Below are 17,507 nucleotides of genomic sequence, written 5' to 3'. Positions count from 1 at the left end.
TCTACTGGTTACCTCATTACACTGCAGGGCTTTAACCTTCAGGGGCAAGATGCCAGTTCAGGGGCAGGTTTTATTATAGAACTTGTAAACCAACTGCATTGTGGACCTCTTTGCACTGAATTCATGTTACTAACAGGATTGGGGGCAATTCCTGTTTTTCAATTCCAATTCCAATTTATTTTTAAAACGGTTCCCGATTTGAATTCCTTCAAAGGAATTGGAATTTATATTTTAGAGACGTCATGAAATTGTTCAGCTGCTTTCATTTGAAGCCAGTTTAATTGACTAACAAATAGTGACTTCAATTTTAGTAATTTGTTGCCACTGTAAGAAGCTCATTTTAACAGAATAGTCTCTGGCTAATAGAACACCCCTCGGGAAGCAAGCGAAGTGTTCTCTTAGCCGAAGTGTTCTTTAAGACAGAATTTTTACCACCAGACATAATATGAATCAATAAATAAATAAGTAAATAGGTATTACTTGTCATGACGCACGTGCATCAACGTATGAAATGAATAGAATAAGTAAGAGGAAAGCAACAGGCAAGTGTATGTTAATAAACTATAATAATAAAACAGACAAAATACCGTTAATAAACTAACTGTCAAACTAAATTAATACAGCACCCCTACACACATTTAAAAAATGCAGCAGCTCTAGATGAAGCAACTCACCAGAACGGGAAACACCAACTTCCTCAGCGACTTCTGATTCAGGGTATTTTCAGGAGCCTGAACAATGCCCAGCTTTTTGTAGCAATAGAAACAGGGACGCATTTCACAGTTTGTTTACATGCCATTTTGTAGTGATGAGGTGCACTTGTGGAAATCACAATACCTAACGAGGCAATGATAAATGAAGGCGGTTCTGGAAAGATTGAATAAACCAATCAGCGTGCCTCCAGACACTCTCGTGATGACAAGTCACATTTGAAAAGATTGAATAAACCATTTTGAATTTAAGGTTGATGATGATGAGTTATCAGGTTACAAAACAGTACTGTATCAGTTGTTAACGGTGCCAAAAAGGTGTCCTTTTAAGCGAAGTTCCAGTTTGTTTAGGCAGAGCATTTACAATGGGAAAAAATTCTGCTTCACCACAAAGGTGTTCTCTAAAGTGAAGTGTTCTCTTAGGAGGTGTTCCTATACGCAGAGACTACTGTACTGCTAATTGCAATTTTAATGAATGGTGTTTTAGAATTGATTAAAAAGGAATTGGAATTAGGAATTGATTTTAAAATAGGAATTGGAAATTGAATTTAAAAAAAAAAGCAATTGACCTCAACCTTGGTTTGTGATTCAAGCATTTTTACAGTTCTCTGCAAGCCCCCTGCTTATGAGCAGACGTGTGTCTCTGATAAATCTGGTGCTTCTTGTGATCGGGTTCAAGCCTCTAGATCAGTGGTTCCCAACCTTTTTGGGTATGCGGACCCCCTCTGAACCTCCAAATATTTTGCGGACCACCATGTGCTACTATCGTAGTGACACACAGACTTTATACAAGGAAAGTGTATTTATTTTGCTTTCCGCTATAGTGCGGCAATTGAAAACGATGCCATACTGGAAATTGATTAACTTACCTAAGGAGGTGGCTGGTGCTGTTTCAGCATGAATGTCCGGTTGGTGTGATGACAGTTTTAGCCTTAAATCTGGTCCCACATCCAGCCTACTGTGGTACTTTAATTTCAACCAAACAAGCGCAGAAAATCCACTTTCACAAGACTGTGTGAAACGGCATCATGTGCTTCACTGCCTTGTCGGACATGTGCTTCACTGTCAACGTATTTCACTGTCAACGTGTTTTATTTTCCCGCTGACCCCCTCCGATGGCTTAGAGGTCCGCGGACCACAGATTGGGAACCACTGCTCTAGATATTCAGCACTCTTTATCAGCAGTTCTCAACCTTTTTTTTTTGAGACCAACTTTTGTATTTTTAAATTGAAACTGTGACCCACCCAGTAAAAACAAAACCATAAAGAAATAAAGTAAAATACTTAATTTTATGTAGATATTATAAATACATCAATAAATAAATAAACCGAACAGCACATTTTACAAATACTATAAAGTAATTAAATGATAAAAAAAAAAAACCTAATGTGCGATCTGTGCTGCTTTTATAAAGTGAACACATTCTGGAGCCATCTGTAATACAGCGTGCATTTCGGGGCTTGGTTTCTATGCTAAGGAAGAAAACAATGGTGTCATGTAGAATCTTTTATTACTTGCAAAACCCACTGAACAACCCCTGACTTTCTGCCCGTCATAGCAGCAGCACCATGAAGGGCCACACAGTCCTTCCATTCCAATGTGTTTTCTACCATAAAAGTGTTCAAAACCTTGAAAATCTCCTCTGCTGTTGTTTTTGTGGGGAGTTCTGCTCTAAACAGCAAACCCTCCTGTAAGTCACCATTGCAGCAGTAACGTACACACAAGCAAACCTACACAGCCAGCTACATCTGTCCACTCATCTATTTGAATGGCAGACAACTCGCTCGCTTTCACAACATCTTTAATGTCTCTTATCCTCCTGTGTTCATTCGATAGCGGGATACACTTAAGTTTCCTGGCAGCAGATTCTCTAAACACTTTGGTACACATATCCAAAGCAGCTGGTAATGCCAACTCTTCGACCTGTCGTGTGGCTTTCTTACATTTAGCTATAAGCTGTGAAACTAGAAAGGAAGTTCAGAGCACTCTGAGATACAGTGGAAGTGCAGCTAACTGTATTTTTTGTGTTGTATCGGCTTCAATTTCCTTTCAGTAAGCCAAAGGTTTACCTTCATCACCGGGTGTAGCGTTTGCTGATGCCTCCTGAGTTTTGACGGTTTCCTGCTTGCATTGGCAAGCACTTCACAGCAGTGACACACTGCGGTTTGGGTTCAGTTTCAGAACCGATATAAGTGAAGCCCAACTGAAGATACGATTTGTTGTATTTACATTTAGGCCCACCGTTTTTATTTATTTTTTTGCTATGCCTTCGGTTTTTGCTGGCCCTGTCACTGAATTTGATGGTGATGCAGCTTCTTGGTCAGGACGAACACATCTCAGAAAACAATCCTTTTTTTTTTTTTAATTCACTTATCTAATTCATTTTAATTTATTTCTTAACTGTTCCTTATAATTTTTGCTTTTTACCACTTTATGCTTTCCAGATCCCAGCACTCCTCAAGTCTTAACAGTTGCAAAAGCACTGACTTTCTTGCACTCAACGTAATTTCCTTCTCAGTGTAAACTAAAATTATATTTGATTGGCGGTACTCATTATTTTACAAACACACTATTTTGGTTTACCGGAGTCAAATTACATACTGTTAAAAAAAATAAAATAAGCATTAATGTTGATGTTTGAGACGGACAAATGCTCGAACAGTAATATTCATTATTTTGGGAAACCGGGCTTTGCGACCCACTTAGAAACAGTCCGTGATCCACTGGTTCAGAAACGCTGCTCCATATGAAGCTTTGCTAAACGTCATGCATGAGTTCATTTCTATCTGTTGTTCAGGCTAATGCTTACAATCCCTGGTTGTTGCTGTCATTGATAGCTGCCCTTTTTAAACAAGTGATTCTCCCCAGGACATGGAGCACAGCAGTGGGGTAGTTTGCTGCGCTTCCATCCTTGGATAGTTGGTTATTCCAAGCCACATGGATATGTGTGTACTGGTATGTTACCAGAGTACCTAGGGATGTTCTGTAGTGCTGTATTTACACTGCAGATTTATTTCCCTGATATTAAATGCTCAAGTGTTAAACACGAAGAGGATTTCAAACCCTGCGGATGCCTTCAATTAGCCTTGTCTGAATAGCAGGATTGTGTACAAGCTCTGTCTGACAGCAGAGCTGATAGATAGATTGATAGAGTTGTCATCCATACACTCAGGAGTGCTGCATTTACAAATACTACAAGAAACATTGAACAAGACTTCGAGTCGAAACGTCTTGGCATTTAATTATAGTTTCTTTTAGCTATTTCTAAATCAAGACTTTGATAGAAGGCTGATAATAGGCTGTTGATTTTGCACATGCTTCTGTTTCCAAGACTTCCCAGATTATTGACAGGTTTCTTCAGAGTAATAGCTCTGCTCTGGGCAACAGCTGCAGATTTCCACCCCAGCCTCCCTGCAGGAATTAAGATTTGGAAATAATTTAAGAATGGGATGCCTCTGGAACAATTCACAGCGGCTTGCTGACTCATCATGTCGTATCCGTGAAATCCTTTCTTCCCATACACCTCGACAGCGTAATGACAGACATTTATAACTTTTGTATCTTATATTGAAAGACCTTGAGAGTTGCCCCTCCCCCAGTCAAAATGCATATACGTGTAATTCTAAGCACAGGAAGGTGCTCAAATCTGAGAAACGTGAGTTTAAGGATTCTGATGCAGGCCTAGGGTGGTTTTCATGAAAGCTATGGGAACAGAAGCCAGTCCTCCATGACTCCAGGAAAACCTAACCACGTGGACAGGAGTCTAGTACAGCAGGAGAGACCGTGCAGGGGTCTAGTACAGAAAGAGAGACCGTCCAGGAGTCTAGCACAGCAGGAGAGACTGTCCAGGAGTCTAGCACAGCAGGAGACACCGTGCAGGAGTCTAGCACAGCAGGAGACACCGTGCAGGAGTCTAGCACAGCAGGAGAGACCGTGCAGGAGTTTAGCACAGCAGGAGAGACCGTGCAGGAGTCTAGCACAGCAGGAGAGAGACCGTCCAGGAGTCTAGCACAGCAGGAGAGACCATCCAGCTTGCCTGTAAGTACAAAACAAAAAGGCTTGGGCCGCACTGCATGGGAGCCGATACCATACCTGTTCCAGCAGGACTGGGTTGTTTATATTCAGTCTCCAGCAGTTTCAACAGTATTAGTAAGTAATGCTGCATAATTCTGTGTGGTCTCTTCTTGCACAGCGTATGAGACACAAGGACGTGGTAGTCTAGAACTGAAGGCCCTTTACATTAAAAACATACTTCTGTGCTTAGCTGAGGCTCATGTGAGACGGGCAGTTTGATCATCTGAAGAAACGAAATAGCTGGGAATTCTGTGTCTTATCCACTGTGGCCATGGGGTATTAATATACTGGGAATTCTGTGTCTTATCCACTGTAGCCATGGGGTATTAATATACTGGGAATTCTGTGTCTTATCCACTGTGGCCATGGGGTGTTAATATACTGGGAATTCTGTGTCTTATCCACTGTGGCCATGGGGTGTTAATATACTGGGAATTCTGTGTCTTATCCACTGTGGCCATGGGGTGTTAATATACTGGGAATTCTGTGTCTTATCCACTGTGGCCATGGGGTATTAATATACTGGGAATTCTGTGTCTTATCCACTGTGGCCATGGGGTATTAATATACTGGGGACCAAATTAAACTTGGTGGAAGATTGAGGCTAAAAATGGGTTTGCCCTCAGCGTGTAGGATAGATATCGGTGTTCTATCATGAGTCACATGTAGGTCTTGCTTCCTTTAGTGAATACTGTATAGGCGTACTGTACTGTATTTTTTAATAATATAATGTGTATCCTACCCATTGAGGGGTTACTCCTGTATGATTATGAAAAGCTTTTTGATAGAAACACATTTTTTTTGGGGGGGGGGTGTGAAGGTGGGGGCCCCAGTATACAGTAGATTCAGATGGGATTAAACTGCCTTTCATTTTTATATATTATATATAGGGCTTCTGATTTTTGGTTTTAACCAATAAAACCCGATAAAACACCCCCAATACCAAAAAAATGAAATCGGTGGATAGCCAATAAACACCGGAAAACACCAGAAAAACTATGGAAATGGTTAATCTATTCACATTGACTTTACCCTTTTCCCATTAAAAAATAAAACCTACTACAAAAATAATAATAAATACATTTCCCAGTGCTGCTGGGCAATGTCCAGCGTTCCTGACTTGCATCTATCATTGATTCGTTATCAATACTTTAAACCCGCCCCAACTACTGAGTGACAGCACATTCCTACATTTCTATTGGAGACTCCGCTTGCGAGATTTAAAACGAGATTACAATCAGGATGGAGGCTTGTTAGCGGGATTTCAAGCTGCCTGTGACCGTAGGGATTTCGTTGTGGAAGACAGCAAAGGAAAGAAGGTACAACTTAAGTGTGCAAGTACTGTCGAGTTACTGTTCATATTTTGACAGAAAAAAAAAACGATTTACATAAAACTCGAAAATAGCTAAAAATAAGCACAGAAAAATACAATTAATAAAACCCCCAAAACAGATATATGTACACAGGCTCCCTTGAGATAGATATGTACAACATATCGAAATGTTGGGCAGCTGGCTCTTTGAGCTAAATATATATATATATATATATATATATATATATATATATATATATATATATATATATATATAGTATTAAAATAGGTAAAATAAAGAAAGAACAGAATGCATTGTACAGATGACGTTTAGATTTATTATTATTATTTTTTTCTTAGCAGACGCCCTTATCCAGGGCGACTTACAATTGTTACAAGATATCACATTATTTTTACATACAATAAACCCATTTATACAGTTGGGTTTTTACTGGAGCAATCTAGGTAAAGTATCTTGCTCAAGGGTACAGCAGCAGTGTCACCCACCTTGGATTGAACCCACAACCCTCCAGTCAAGAGTCCAGAGCCCTAACCACTACTCCACACTGCTGCCCTTGCATGTATAGACGTTATCCTTCGGGCATCCTCTGCTGCAGCAAACCACAACTCAACTCCCGCTAATATTTGACCAATATCGCGTGACTCTCGTAATGTATAATGCTAGAGATCTCGCTAAGAAGACGCAACAAATATTTAATTGCGACTGTCTTCATGAACATGTTTTCTCCTAGTACATACGACAAAATGTTCACTTTGGTAAGTGCTGCAAGAAAATGCAAATTGCAGTATGTTTGCGCTGCGACTGGCCCATCTTGGTACACGTGAGAAGAACGTCTGGTCACAGCTATCTTGCCAGCAGAGCAGATTTTCACCTGTTTCAACAGGCAATTTAAAATAATGTAAATTATAGTTTTCTATCCAGTATCTCTGGCTCATCTTCTTTAATTACCTGTATGTCTTTCCCAACTTAGTACTACAATACCCATCATGCCTATGCAAATAACATGTAGTGTCCCAGAGATATCTGACTATTCAATAATGATAACCTCATCCATTCATAAAACATTTTGAAGTTTGTTTTCCGAAATGAAAACAGCAGTAATTTGTGGAGTCTTGGTTACAGAAACAGTCTGTGGCAACTTGGGTCCTGCAATCTGCCCTCTATCAAAGTGTTATCAGATCTGCAGACACGCACACATGCACACACGCACGCACACACACCAATAACTTAAGCTAACTGGGTGGTGATCTTGTCACCACAGTAGCTGAAGAGAGCAAAGTGTGCAGCCAGACCAAGCAATGCTGTGAATGTTCCTTTGGCACAATGGAAAAAGAGTTGTGATGAAGCAGCGTGAGAGATTGGGCATGCCACTTACTGCACTGCCATTGCCTCTGCCCCCTGCTATTCATGCCAGCTGCTTTTCAGCTGCCCTTGGCTTCCTGCACTGGCATGAAAGACGAGGAGGAGGCCAGCAGAATAAGCTGACTGGCAGTCAGTTGGACCGTCAGTTTCCACTGCGGTCTACATTGGCAACTTGTGATGCAAGACTCTGTATAGTCCCCTTGGCTTCAAGTCTTCATCAGCCTCGTCGACCATGGTATTTAAAATAAGTATGTCTGTTTTTATTCAAATCAAATAAGTTGACTTTGTGTTGAAGTGCCTTCTGTTTCAGAGGGCAGGCCTTGCATATTTACTGGATTGGTTCACTAATGAATGTATTAAATGAATACAGCTCTGTTTGACTGCACTGCCTACATGAGATTCGATTTTGCTACACTAAGCATCAAGCAGCATGGAGTTTTATTTTTTGCTCACTATAGAAGATGAAAATCAATGAGTGTGACAAAGTGTAACTGAAGATATGGGCATAATAGACACGATGTACACAGGGAATGTCAGTGCTGGATTTGGTTAATGAAATAATGTAGTTTAATTAGAACACGACATTGGCGCTGAGCCTTCGAGGTAGAAGACTGACAAGGCCTCCCTCCAGCCCTGATCTGTATTTTGCTTCAGCCCTGGCCATGAAAGGAGTTTTATGAACTGTAATTGTATTGCACTGGTGCTCGTCCCTCTTCGTCCCTCAGGTTAGTTTTATTTGAATTCAGCTAGTTATTAATCACAGCCATTCACTTGGGACTATATTGTTGTCAGATTTCCAGCGGTAAAGTGCTTGTGTTGGTTTTAATTGGTCGTTTTTTTTTATTGGCTCGTGACATTCTAACTGAAACCAGTGGCTGCACTGCATGTGTAAACTGATTGCCTGACGTTGGGAAGTCACCTTGGTAACCATGTGGCATCAGTTCCATGTGAGAATGTGAACAATCATTTTATAAGGGCTATTGCACATTTTCATGCTCAGCTGACTTTTAGGAAGAAAACAGGCTCTCCAAATGCCATACCTACTTGTGAACAGGATGGCGTGTGTAAGACCCGGAAGAACAGACTCCAAAACAAGTAAAGTGACGGTGAATGCTGAAGCGCTATGGCTGGGCTCAGTGTTTTATTAAATAATAAAAAACTGTTCATTTTGTTAAGTAACAAAAAAACACTTCTGCAAACAAAAGGGCACGTTGGCCAAACAAACAGACACAAACCCATGGATACGAGTACCTTCAGGGTTCACAGTAAGTAGCAGTCGGTCCTTCTATTTTTAGTCAGACTTGCGTCTCTCCTCTAACACTCTCCTCCTAATGACCCTGGAGAGCGTCTTTTATAGTATGTGGCTGGAACCTTAATTATCTAAGTTGATACAATAATTACCTTAAGACTCCAGCCACATTCCCACGAGGGTATTTAGGGAAGGGCTTTTAACCCGATCCCCACCAACTACACAATATAAAAGACCGGCTTTTCGCCAGTCTCAAAACAGTACATGAAACGGATGGCGCTTCGCCATCCTGAAATACAATAAATAAACACACAAACAAACAAACACAAAATAACACAGGCGGAGGGGGACCCCGTTGTAAAATAAAACAAAGAAATACTGTACAGGGCTGCTCGCCCTGTTACACTACTCCACACATGCAAGACAGTAGGACATACCCTATGAAGAAATCGGATACGTTTTAGTCCAGTTTAAATGGATGCGACAACCCAGGGAAATGTTTTCTGTGGGTCTGTTCACAAAGCTTAAAGTCACGAAATAATGTTTATTTCAGAGTCGGTATTTTATTTAATGAAATTTCAGTCGTATTCTAAATTAGCGGCTTTTCAGCATTCTATAACAATATTTCAATATTTTCTACAAAAGCACAGCCTTTGAAAAAACAAAGTAGACCATCCTCAGCAGCCTATCAACTATCCTGCAGCGTAAAGATAGAAGAACATGGGGCTGTTCAGCCACTGAAGACCAAGCTAGCCAACACTGTAGTGAGGCACTGCTGTATATCAGTTATCCTTGCGGTTCCTTATACTCTGATTCCATGGCCCTCAACAGCCCCCCCCCCGCCTTCTCCTTCCGATTTCTCTGATTGTGAAATACTTGAACAGTTCTGTTTTCCCTCTTGGGTCACGACATTTGAGATGAGACTTGTTAGTGTTCAGTGAGGAGGATTGTCGTGTCCCTAAGCCCTCAATCTTCACTGAATAACACTCCTCCCCTCTAGCTTCGGCAGCATGTCATGCATGCTTTCTCTTTTAAAACCGCTACTGTCATTTAAGAGCTGGACGGCTCAAAGCCCCACTGGACTCTGCTTAATCCTGAGAACTGAGGATACAGAAATGCTTAAAGCCATCAAGGTGTGACTAAGCTTTCGGCATAGTGCTGGAACTCTTATCGCTGGTCAATCATTTTAAAAGTCCAAGGGAATTCCAAAACAAAATTCAAGTTTACAGGTTTACAGTGCCAAGCAGCCTCCTACCGTTAATCTTTTTTTGTTGTTATTTGTCTTTTTTTTGTTTACAGTAAATCAGAAATGCACAATGTCATTTTGTGTTATATGGAAACAAACTACATTGTGAATCTGTGTACAGAGTGAACTTTATGAAAATGTTTTAATGGTATTATTGGTGTTTCTGAAAAGATATTGCATAACTACAAGGTTGACAAGGTTGACTACCATGACACTGCACTGCAATTAGAAGAGTGGTGGGCAAGGGCTTCATTTTGTTACATCCATGTGATGTGGAGTGTTTTGTAAGGGTTCTGATCTGCTGTTTTGGTCCAATATCAATGCATTGTGAGATTCCAATATATTTGGCTGGACTCTTTGAAGAACGCAGACCTGTATATTCAGAGAAAGAGAACTACCGAGTGCTGCTGCTGTAAAGGACACGATTGCTCCATTCCAGACTGCAGAACGGCAAACTGATCCTAGCTGTTACGTCTGTACTGACAGCACAATGCATGGGAATACAACCATAGCTGTTCAAGAGCTTCATGTTGAAGCTGACACCCTGGGATCCTTCAAGAAGCTGCTTGATGAGATTCTGGGATCAATAAGCTACTAACAACCAAACGAGCAAGATGGGTTGAATGGCCTCCTTTCATTTGTAAACTTTCTTATGTTCTTAAGAATATTACATTTCTTAGGCAACTTGGCTTGGACGAGAGAAGCTGCTTGTATAGACAGGCCACTTGCAGCAGATTGAATCTGCTGTTACAGTGAACACAGGTGTGTGGAGAGAGGAACACTGAGGAGTGTGGAGAGAGGAACACTGAGGTGTGTGAAGAGAGGAACACTGAGGAGTGTGGAGAGAGGAACACTGAGGAGTGTGAAGAGAGGAACACTGAGGTGTGTGAAGAGAGGAACACTGAGGAGTGTGGAGAGAGGAACACTGAGGTGTGTGGAGAGAGGAACACTGAGGAGTGTGGAGAGAGGAACACTGAGGTGTGTGAAGAGAGGAACACTGAGGTGTGTGAAGAGAGGAACACTGAGGAGTGTGGAGAGAGGAACACTGAGGTGTGTGAAGAGAGGAACACTGAGGAGTGTGGAGAGAGGAACACTGAGGAGTGTGGAGAGAGGAACACTGAGGTGTGTGAAGAGAGGAACACTGAGGTGTGTGAAGAGAGGAACACTGAGGAGTGTGGAGAGAGGAACACTGAGGTGTGTGAAGAGAGGAACACTGAGGAGTGTGGAGAGAGGAACACTGAGGTGTGTGAAGAGAGGAACACTGAGGTGTGTGGAGAGGAACACAGAGGTGTGTGGAGAGGAACACTGAGGAGTGTGAATAGAGGAACACTGAGGTGTGTGAAGAGAGGAACACTGAGGAGTGTGAAGAGAGGAACACTGAGGAGTGTGAATAGAGGAACACTGAGGTGTGTGGAGAGGAACACTGAGGTGTGTGAAGAGAGGAACACTGAGGAGTGTGGAGAGAGGAACACTGAGGAGTGTGAAGAGAGGAACACTGAGGAGTGTGAATAGAGGAACACTGAGGTGTGTGGAGAGGAACACTGAGGTGTGTGAAGAGAGGAACACTGAGGTGTGTGAATAGAGGAACACTGAGGAGTGTGGAGAGAGGAACACTGAGGTGTGTGGAGAGAGGAACACTGAGGTGTGTGGAGAGAGGAACACTGAGGTGTGTGAATAGAGGAACACTGAGGTGTGTGAATAGAGGAACACTGAGGAGTGTGGAGAGAGGAACACTGAGGAGTGTGAAGAGAGGAACACTGAGGAGTGTGAATAGAGGAACACTGAGGTGTGTGGAGAGGAACACTGAGGTGTGTGAAGAGAGGAACACTGAGGAGTGTGGAGAGAGGAACACTGAGGAGTGTGAAGAGAGGAACACTGAGGAGTGTGAATAGAGGAACACTGAGGTGTGTGGAGAGGAACACTGAGGTGTGTGAAGAGAGGAACACTGAGGAGTGTGAAGAGAGGAACACTGAGGTGTGTGAATAGAGGAACACTGAGGAGTGTGGAGAGAGGAACACTGAGGTGTGTGGAGAGAGGAACACTGAGGTGTGTGGAGAGAGGAACACTGAGGTGTGTGAATAGAGGAACACTGAGGTGTGTGAAGAGAGGAACACTGAGGTGTGTGAATAGAGGAACACTGAGGAGTGTGGAGAGAGGAACACTGAGGTGTGTGGAGAGAGGAACACTGAGGTGTGTGAAGAGAGGAACACTGAGGTGTGTGAAGAGAGGAACACTGAGGTGTGTGAATAGAGGAACACTGAGGAGTGTGAATAGAGGAACACTGAGGAGTGTGGAGAGAGGAACACTGAGGTGTGTGGAGAGAGGAACACTGAGGTGTGTGAAGAGAGGAACACTGAGGAGTGTGGAGAGAGGAACACTGAGGTGTGTGGAGAGAGGAACACTGAGGTGTGTGAAGAGAGGAACACTGAGGTGTGTGAATAGAGGAACACTGAGGAGTGTGAAGAGAGGAACACTGAGGTGTGTGAATAGAGGAACACTGAGGAGTGTGAATAGAGGAACACTGAGGAGTGTGGAGAGAGGAACACTGAGGTGTGTGAAGAGAGGAACACTGAGGAGTGTGAAGAGAGGAACACTGAGGTGTGTGAATAGAGGAACACTGAGGTGTGTGAATAGAGGAACACTGAGGAGTGTGGAGAGAGGAACACTGAGGTGTGTGGAGAGAGGAACACTGAGGTGTGTGGAGAGAGGAACACTGAGGTGTGTGGAGAGAGGAACACTGAGGTGTGTGAATAGAGGAACACTGAGGTGTGTGAATAGAGGAACACTGAGGTGTGTGGAGAGGAACACTGAGGTGTGTGAATAGAGGAACACTGAGGAGTGTGAATAGAGGAACACTGAGGTGTGTGAAGAGAGGAACACTGAGGTGTGTGAAGAGAGGAACACTGAGGAGTGTGAAGAGAGGAACACTGAGGAGTGTGAAGAGAGGAACACTGAGGAGTGTGGAGAGGAACACTGAGGAGTGTGGAGAGAGGAACACTGAGGAGTGTGGAGAGAGGAACACTGAGGAGTGTGGAGAGAGGAACACTGAGGTGTGTGAAGAGAGGAACACTGAGGAGTGTGAAGAGAGGAACACTGAGGTGTGTGAATAGAGGAACACTGAGGTTTCAGAGGTCATGTGTGCTGTAACGGGGGTACTGATTCTGCAACGATGTATTGTTTTCCACTGTAACAATTAAAAAGAGGAAGTGTACAGAATTACTTAACTGAACACTGCTGGAAAGTCATCTGTGATCTTCCATTGTGTTGTGTTTGTCTGTGCGTTTGTGCATGTATTTATGTGTGTGTGTGTGTGTGTGTGTGTGTGTGTGTGTGTTGCAATTCGGTTTGGATGGGTTTGGGAAAATTCCTTGAACATTTTGGACAATGATTTATTTATCTGACCTGAATTATTAAATTTACATTTCAAATCAATAAAAGTAAAAGAAAAAAAAAAAACATTGGTTAATTTAAAATTATATCATTTGCAACTTGAATTAAGAACCCCCATCAATCATATGTGGATAATGACAAACGTATATATATTTTTTTTGCGTCACCCAAACTTACATCTATGTTTTATGTTGTGGGTTGTGCAATGACAGTCGTGGGTCTGCGGGTTTTAATGTCAATTTGCGGGTGAAAAGCGGGTCGCTTGGGTGGTCTGCAATGAACTGTAAATATACAAGAAACACAGCATAATGAAGCAGCTTGGGTTGGGAAAGTGGGAGCAGCGGCACTCCTGTACTGTTCATTGCTAACAGAACATCAAGGCAGTAACTGCAGGAGTCAGCAGTGTAGCAGCTGTCCGTGGTCAGGCTAGAGAGTGCCTTGAGCTTTGGGACCTCAGTTGGTTTTCATTTGAATCTGGTTTCCATATAGACAGCCTTGTCAGGGGAAGCTTGAATACATTTCCTGTTCAAATTGAAGTAGAATAACTATTTTCTGGTGCTTTACTTTTTCTGATTTCAAAAATGGAACAACAAATTGAGGGTGAATGGAATGATCGAGAAAGAAAGCAAGGGTATGGGAAATGTAAACTTGCTTATAAGAATGCATGTAATGCATTTATAAACAGAAAGTAATTCATTTAAAATAACCTACTAAGAATCTGACTTCAAATCCTGCATTTCAATGTTTTTTTACTTGTGTTAAAAAAAAAAAAAAAATCGTACTATACTGTAATGTTGTGAGAAAAAAAACCCTAAATGTATAATGCATGAATCAGGTCTAAGATCTATGAATCTGTGTTACTGCTGCCGTTCTTTAATGCATTGCATACTTAAACAAGCCAAGGCTGTGCACCACGTAAATACGCTTTATTTGTGTGTGAATAGGATCCATTACTGCTATTTTCCATTGAAGAAAGAAATCCGCTCAACCCTGCAGCTCCGTGCCTATCAGGCACTGTGAAAATACATGGGGCCTCACTTACCAAGCATTTACCGTGTGCAAGACATGATTACCATGCGCAGTTCTGTCCCCGTTCTAGTTACTATTCCCATTTCCGTGCGGAAATCAAGGATTTAGCGGACGCAAAATGAAAGGGGCGGAATATTTTGTATTACATGTATGATAGACTTTTAAAAAAGCCTGCTAGGTATTCATTTGATTTTACTACTGTACTCTTTAAGCCTATTGTACATATCTATATTTTAATATGCCCTCATATTTATTAGGCTATTAGTATTTTTTTACTAAACATATAGGGGTTGTAGGGAGATATGCAAATAAAGCATTACAAGAGCCAATCAAATCGTGTGAAAGTTGCCTAACAGCTTCTACATTCACAGCGTTTTAAAAGTCAAAAGTAGCTGCATACATGTTACAGTAGCTGCATACATGTTTCGCCCTTTTTGGGGCTCATTAGTACAGCACAACTGTATTTTGACTTCAGAAAGGCTCAGGAGAGTAAGTAAAAACAAGTAGCTTTTGAGTTAAGGTGAGAGAAAGCAATAAATTAAAAAACAAATGGGTTGTAGGGAGATATGCAAATAAAGCATTACAAGAGCCAATCAAATCACGTGAAAGTTGCCTAACGGCTTCTACACAACCCATTTGTTTTTGAATTTATTGCTTTCTCTCACCTTAACTCGAAAGCTACATGTTTTATATATATATATATATTATATATACACACACACACACACACGGTGCTCACCTGTTATACCGCAACCCGTTATAGTGTGGAATCGGTTATAACACGGTAGGGTCGTGGCTCCCATTTGCTCCATAATGTCATTACAGTGGCCCTTTTATACTCGTTATAAGGTGAACACAAACAGCACGGTCTTGTAACTATGGCTCCCCACTATAGCATTATAAAGGGTGAGCACTATATTTATTTCAACATTAATTAATTAAAGTACTATATTTTGTATGTTTTCAATCGATTTATGTTTGTTTAGTAAAAATATATATATTAATAGCCTAATAAATATGAGGGCACATTAAAATAACATTCATTTGTTTGTACACTTTACATTATGTAAAAATATAAATATGTACAATAGGCTTAAACAGTACAGTAGTAAAATCAAATGAATACCTAGCAGGCTTTTTTTTTGTCTATCCTACATGCAATACAAAACAAACCATGCTGATGCATTGTAGGAGGCGTAGATAATAAAATATTATTTTAAATTGTAACTACATCATTTCAGCATATTTTCTTTCATCTCGCGCTCATTTGTATCCCTACCTCCAGTAGTAAGTAAACTCCTTCACTTGTTGTTAATAGAATAAATAATGTGCGCAACTTAAGACCTGTTGCCACCCACAATTTGTATGCCAATTAGAATTTTTCCGACTGGTATTTTCCCTTCTAATTAGTTAGTAAATAGGGCGAGACACTTTGAGAAATACCATGCGCAGTCATCTCAGTTTTCCTACACTTACTAAATAAGAGCCATGGTGTTCTAAAGCTTCGTAGTACAGATCGATGCTGCACTGTGTTCTAAAGCTTCGTGGTACAGATCGATGCTGCACTGTGTTCTAAAGCTTCGTAGTACAGATCGATGCTGCACTGTGTTCTAAAGCTTCGTAGTGTAGATCGATGCTGCACTGTGTTCTAAAGCTTCGTAGTATAGATCGATGCTGCACTGTGTTCTAAAGCTTCGTAGTATAGATCGATGCTGCACTGTGTTCTAAAGCTTCGTAGTACAGATCGATGCTGCACTGTGTTCTAAAGCTTGTAGTACAGATCGATGCTGCACTGTGTTCTAAAGCTTCGTGGTACAGATCGATGCTGCACTGTGTTCTAAAGCTTCGTAGTACAGATCGATGCTGCACTGTGTTCTAAAGCTTCGTAGTACAGATCGATGCTGCACTGTGTTCTAAAGCTTCGTAGTGTAGATCGATGCTGCACTGTGTTCTAAAGCTTGTAGTACAGATCGATGCTGCACTGTGTTCTAAAGCTTCGTAGTACAGATCGATGCTGCACTGTGTTCTAAAGCTTCGTAGTACAGATTGATGCTGCACTGTGTTCTAAAGCTTCGTAGTACAGATCGATGCTGCACTGTGTTCTAAAGCTTCGTAGTACAGATCGATGCTGCACTGTGTTCTAAAGCTTCGTAGTGTAGATCGATGCTGCACTGTGTTCTAAAGCTTCGTAGTACAGATAGATGCTGCACTGTGTTCTAAAGCTTCGTAGTACAGATCGATGCTGCACTGTGTTCTAAAGCTTCGTAGTACAGATCGATGCTGCACTGTGTTCTAAAGCTTCGTAGTACAGATCGATGCTGCACTGTGTTCTAAAGCTTCGTAGTATAGATCGATGCTGCACTGTGTTCTAAAGCTTCGTAGTACAGATAGATGCTGCAAAGTTTCTTGCTTCCCTCTTTGACTGAAAGAGAATCCCCAGGAGCACACAATGCAGTGGTCTGGTCCACCTCGTAACCTTCCTGGTAATGTTTATCATTTCTCATCAGCTTCCAGGACCCAAGTATTATATTTTTACCTCTCTCTCTGGCTGCTAGAAGTCTGAAATGACATGTGTATGTGTTTGAAGTTGGGCATACTGTTAGTGTTGCTATAGTGATGGGAATGGGTACCAGCCTCCTTGAATTGCGGTAGTGTTTGAACACAGCAGAGCACCGGCTCTAGAGCTCTTCCTGTAACCATGCTTGAATGTTTAATTGAAAGTCATATTCAGGACAGTACCTGGTTTGAAGCGTAGTGGCAGGGGCGAGGCTGGCAGTTCGTTGGTTGAATGTGTGTAAGGGTTGGTGTGGCTTGATGGCAGGGGCGAGGCTGGCAGTTAGTTGGTTGAATGTGTGTAAGGGTTGGCGTGGCTTGATGGCAGGGGCGAGGCTGGCAGTTTGTTGGTTGAATGTGTGTAAGGGTTGGTGTGGCTTGATGGCAGGGGCGAGGCTGGCAGTTCGTTGGTTGAATGTGTGTAAGGGTTGGCGTGGCTTGATGGCAGGGGCGAGGCTGGCAGTTTGTTGGTTGAATGTGTGTAAGGGTTGGTGTGGCTTGATCTTTGGTATTAAAAAATATTTGCACATGTTCTGGTAATGTTTATTAGCTTTTTTTT

General features: G+C 41.8%; 1 protein-coding gene across 5 annotated transcripts in view; it reads left to right on the top strand.

Annotated features, from left to right (window-relative positions):
• arid1b (AT-rich interactive domain 1B) overlaps positions 1-17,507 on the top strand; it is a 211,836-nt gene that overhangs the window by 44,283 nt on the left and 150,046 nt on the right. The window lies entirely within an intron of this gene.

Source organism: Acipenser ruthenus, chromosome 5 (genome assembly GCF_902713425.1).
Source record: "Acipenser ruthenus chromosome 5, fAciRut3.2 maternal haplotype, whole genome shotgun sequence".
NCBI classification, from domain to species: Eukaryota; Metazoa; Chordata; class Actinopteri; order Acipenseriformes; family Acipenseridae; genus Acipenser; species Acipenser ruthenus.
Note: the sequence above shows the minus strand (reverse complement) of the source record. Positions and strands in the feature narration are given on the sequence as shown.